This window comes from Octopus bimaculoides, chromosome 19 (genome assembly GCF_001194135.2).
Source record: "Octopus bimaculoides isolate UCB-OBI-ISO-001 chromosome 19, ASM119413v2, whole genome shotgun sequence".
Classification (NCBI taxonomy): Eukaryota; Metazoa; Mollusca; class Cephalopoda; order Octopoda; family Octopodidae; genus Octopus; species Octopus bimaculoides.
In genome coordinates, this window is record NC_068999.1 from 50,610,813 (window position 1) to 50,616,450 (window position 5,638).

Sequence of the window (5,638 nt, forward strand, 5' to 3'; positions counted from 1 at the left end):
ATCTATCCCCACACACATACATATAAACATATACTACACACACACACACACATATATATATATATATACACACATATACATACATACATATATATGTATATATTTGTGCACTTTCAGCTTCAGCAATCATCATTATCTACTACTACTACTACTACTACTACTACTACTACTACTACTACTACTACCACCAACATTATCATGCAAAACAAAATATAACTGCTGAGGAAAATCATAATAATCAAATTTGCGAAATTGCCTAAAGAATAATTGAGAAAACATTAAGCACCTCTTGGAGAAAAGTAGTAATTATAGGATTCCACCATATTTTGCTTTGGGCACTCCTGCCAGCTATACCTCTGACGTCAGCGGCGGTGTTTAGGTGAGGTGGGTGGGGGGCAGAAGGAAGATGAACAACCATATCAAAAATATGAAGAGAAAAAAACAAAAACAAATTATGCAGTCTGCACTTATTTAGTTGAAATAAATATCGTAGTTTTCTGAATAAGATGATTAATCTTTGCGCGTACAACAAAATACTACACACATACTTTGATAAAGTTTCTATTTAATATTATCTATATAAACTTTGTCTGTAGTTTTAATTATATAAAACGGTGCAATATAGAATTCTAGCATTGGCACAAAGTACATTTTAGTTTATTTTATGGAAACCCAGAAGGTTATGTTGCAGATTTTTATCTCGGTGGAATTCTGTACGTTTCTTAAAGCATAAGGAATTGGAATTAAAATATTGGTTTCAACTTTGGCATATGGCCAGTGATTCCTGGGAAGGGAGTAAGTCGATTACAGCAACCAGCAGTGTTCAACTGATATTAATTTTAATCAACCCTGAAAGGATGAAAGGCAAAGTCAACCTTGTTGGAACTAGGAGTTTGAATCCAGAGCATTAAAGACGGACGAAATTCCACGAAGTATTTTGCTTCGGCGTACTAAGAGATCTGCTACCACGCAGCCTAAATTGGTATTATATATATGTTTTCGATGCAGTTTGAATTCTTTGCCATCAAATGTGAATTCTTTGCAATCAAATTTTTATTCTTTGTTATCAAATTTGATGGCAAAGAATCCAAACTATATCGAAAACATCTATAATTTCAATACTGATATGAGTTATGATTGTGTAGGTACTTTTGCAAAAAATTTCGTGAGATAATTTTTAGAAATGGTTGTTATTACAAAATCGAAATGGGTAAATCTGCACTGACTTCTCTTCGCAATTATTTAACCACGTGATAGAAACGCGGATACAATTCTATTTACTCAGACGTTTTGTATGTCTTCGGATTTATTGTTTACTATTTGTTAGGTTGTTCAGTCTACTATGATCTAGAGGCAGAGTTGCTCTCGTAGTCTTTACCTATTAAACAAGTTCTCCCTCATTCGTAAATTATTAGCAAATAGGTGTGCATATATACATATATGCATATATATTTCGGCATACATATATACTTGCATATATATTATAAGAGTAGAAATTAATATTATTAAATAATAGCAATCTCAACTAAGTGGTCAGCATACTTAAAAACGTCCGAGTGCCGTGAATTCTATTTAAACATAAACAATATGAGTGATCACTATGTAGATCCATTGTATGCTAAAAATAGACGTCAAACCGTCTTACCACTAAATCTGTGTTACTAAGTTGAGAATACAGATTTAGTGGTAAAACGGTTTGACGTCTATTTTTAGCATACACGTGATCCATAAAGTGATCTCTCATATTGTTTATGTACACACGCATACACACACACATTCATATATAAATGCATTGATATATAAATGCATACATGTCTACATTCAAAACTTTGTATCTTTTCCATGTTTGTTAGAAACCAGCTCCGTCCTCAGAGGAAGAATTCAAATGATTATAAATGGGAGTGAATATGCATGCACCTATGCGTAATCACACACACGCACGCCCAACGCCGACGCACAGACGCACGCATGCGCGCACACACATCTCATTATATTGGTATATATTTCAAACTAAACCTCCGATCATCTTCAGCTACGAAGCCAGCCAGTCATTTACGCGTTAATTTAAAATAAAATGGCACCCAGCTGCTGGAGCTTGCAGCACTCATTAAGCAATAAATGACTATTATGATAATAATAATTATAAGCTCGAATTTTAACTGGAAAAACAAAACGAAACAAAAAAGATAAAGATTAAAAAAATAAATAACCACAACGGAAATTGCTCCCGACATAAAATTAAATGCAGCAAGGAAGACGGTCGAAACAAATTCTACAAAACTATGACTATGTAATTATTTTAATATTTATTAGATATTGCTTTCTATGTATGTATGTATGTAAGTATGTATGTATGTATGTATGTATGTATGTATGTTTGTGCGTGTATGTACGTATATGTGTATGTATGTATGTATGTATGCATGTATGTATGTATGTATATGTATGTGTATGTGTGTATGTATGTGTCTGTAAGTTTTTATGTTGGTAATATAGGGAATAACTTCCAAATAGTTCTGTTGTTGACAGTAGGAAAAGAGTTCTGGTCTTCCGTAATCTAAACTAGTGACGTGCTTGTGTATGGAACTCCTTATGCTATACAATCCAGAAGCAGACCTATGTTTCTTGCAGAACTCATCCAGATACGAGTCGATCCCCAAATAACAGATACCATTCCCACCTCTTGATCCGAATCAACCAAAGGGATCGAGGCTCTTCTCCGCATCGTATGACCAGTTTTATACAGAGGCTTTGCTACTGATAAAGCAGACGTAAGCGTAATCTGATGTATTTTCATCGCTCTTATAAAACTTTAAGTAGTGTGATTGTGAGCCAAGTTATCGGTACAAATAAGTAGAAACGTCTCAAAGCCTGTCGTGAGTTCTTTCCTACCATTTGTACTTTGTTATATCTCTCTCTCACTCTCTCTTACCTCTCTCTCACTCTCTCTTACCTCTCTCTCTTCCTCACTCTTACTTTCTCGACTTGTCTCTCTCTCCCCCCTCTCTCTCTCTCTCTCTCTCTCTCTCTCCTTTCCTCTGTCTGTTTGCCTATGTATCTGTCTCTCTATCCTCTCTCTGTTTCTCCCTCCCTCTCCCTCTCTGTCTTTATGTATATATATATATCTATCTATACTCTATGTATATTTATGTATGCTTGTATAAAAATATAATATAGACGTATGTACGTATATATGTATGTGTGTATGTGTGTGTTTGTGTGAGTGTGTGTTGTCTTTATGCATGCATTATTGTTGTATGGTCCTTCTAATATATTACATGAAAACGTAATTATAATTATGACACATTCCGTAAACAGAAGGACTATACATCATTGAGTTTTCCTACTCCAGTTTGTTTGTCACGTTATACGGAGTCTACACTCTTCTTTGATATATCGTGTTATTTGCTCATGTACACACATAAAGTATATATGTGTATGTGCGTGCATGTATGTACGGGTGCGTGCGTGCGTGCGTGCGTGCGCGCGTGTGTGTGTGTGTGTGTGTGTTTGTACATGATTGGGACTGTGTAAATGCAGGGTTTATTGGCGAGAATACAACAGGAAATGATGCGGTAACTTATTCTTGTTTTTTTATACTCTTTTGTTTGAAAACATATATTTGCATTTGTGTCTATGGAAATTTCAATTCTGTTTCAGGTATTGTGTTGTCACACTTATCAGGAAGCAACAGTGAAAACAGGTAAGAACGTGTAAAAATATCTTTTCTCAAAACCCATAGTTCATTCGTGGAAAATGTATCAGAAAATATCAAAAATAGAAAAGAAAAAAAAAAAGGAACAAAAAACCGAAAAGAAAAACGATCGATACAATGTATTTCTGTTTGCAATAATTTCGCTCAAATCTTGGCATTGGTTTATTCAGCTATTCAACCATCCGCTATTGTTTAAATGTATTCAACTATGCAGGTTTGTCTTAGATATAAACTTCCATCATCGTATGTATAGGATTTAATTTGCCCAGAACAAACCTACCAGCGGTGACCTCTTGACAACGGCAAGAGCTTATATTGTGGATATTCGAGTATATATGGCAATACTGCTTCAAACCTTATTTGAAGTCATTTCGCGTCTCTTGTGCGCTTAAGAAATTTGGAAATTGCTTGAACCTTGCAGTATTGCATTCTTGTTCTTTTCTAATTTGTCAAGGTTTCGAGACATAAATGAACTTTTCCAAATTCACGTAAAAACAGAAAAAAAACCCAACAGAGATGTTCAAAGTGGAATGCTTTGTACCAAACCTTTCCAAGATCAGAGTTGACCTGAGGTTACATAACAAAAAATTAAAGCACTAATTGGAGATCCAATGTGCAGAAAACTCCTTTTTGAGAAAAAGGCAGGAATTGCCTACATTGTGATGTCTAGTAGCCATTTTGTTTGGTGTTAATATGAACACTACAGTTTTTTCTTTCCTTGGGGGAACAACATATCTGTATCAGAGATGGCGGTTCGATAACTGTTTGATATAATTTCCTTCCTTATACATACATAAACACACACACACGCACATATATATACAGGGGTTGGACACAATAATGGAAACACCTAGCATTAAAGCATCTAGATTTTGATATATCTATAAAAACGTCATAAGCTTGTCTATTTTTATGTTTTTTGATTTACTATTAGTGTTGTTTAACATACATTATTTATATTTGACGATATTTGACCTCATCTTGTTTGTTGTCAACAGAATGTTTCGGCTGATATACCCTTCAAAATCATCAGGTGTATGGGGAAATCATCAGGTGTCTTGGGGAAATCATCAGGTGTCTTGGGGAAATCATCAGGTGTCTCGAAAGTAATGTCAGCCATTGAGAAAGAGGGAGAAACCTCCTCGTCGAAACAAAACTCCAGAAGAAAACCTAAACATCCAGATAGGGACCTTCGGACTCTTAAGCGAATTATTAGAAAGGATCACAAAAGTACAGATCCCAAAATGACTACAGAGTTTAATGACCACCTCGAGAACCCAGTTTCCACAAAAACTGTTCGCCAGGAGCTGCACAAAGCCAGATTTCACTAGAGGACTGTAATCAGAAAACCACTACTTTCAAAAACAAACCTTGCAAAGCATTTAGAGTGGAGTAAAAACCCACAGAACTGGTCCCTAGAGCAATGGAAGAATGATATTTTGTCGGACGAGGTAAGCTGGCAGAAACGTTAGCACACCAGGCAAAATGCTTAACGGTATTTCGTCCGTCTTTACGTTCTAAGTTCAAATTCCGCCCGGGTCGACTTTGGCATGCATCCTTTCGGGCTCGACAATGTTAGTACCAGCTGGAAACTGGGATCAATGTCACCAACTTTCAACTTTACCCAAAACTGCTGGCTTTGTACTTAAACTTGAAATCAAAATTTCGATCCTTTCAATAAGCATATATCACAAATATGATTACATTTGCTTGATATTCTCTTTGTCAAATGCATCCTTCTTTAGATGACCACATATTTTGAAATGTGTGACAGAGAGAATATGTATTAAGAGGGTAATTATACGTTTCCAATAATGAAAAATAGCTGGAAAATAGCAGCTACAAGCGATGATAACAAACGAGAAGCAACTAGTCTTACTTTTAAATAAAAGTCACGTAACACTATGTCTAAACATGTATATA

At 35.3% G+C, this 5,638-nt stretch overlaps 1 protein-coding gene and 1 long non-coding RNA gene across 2 annotated transcripts in view; one reads left to right on the forward strand and one right to left on the reverse strand.

The window, feature by feature from the left end:
• The window catches only part of LOC106882031 (uncharacterized), a 368,303-nt gene that overhangs the window by 201,476 nt on the left and 161,189 nt on the right, over positions 1 to 5,638 (reverse strand). The gene's annotated exons all lie outside the window — the stretch shown is intronic.
• LOC128250040 (uncharacterized) lies at positions 1,668 to 5,614 on the forward strand. The gene is made up of 3 exons (XR_008266161.1): positions 1,668 to 2,290; positions 3,661 to 3,703; positions 4,714 to 5,614. It is a non-coding gene; the product is annotated as an uncharacterized LOC128250040 (long non-coding RNA).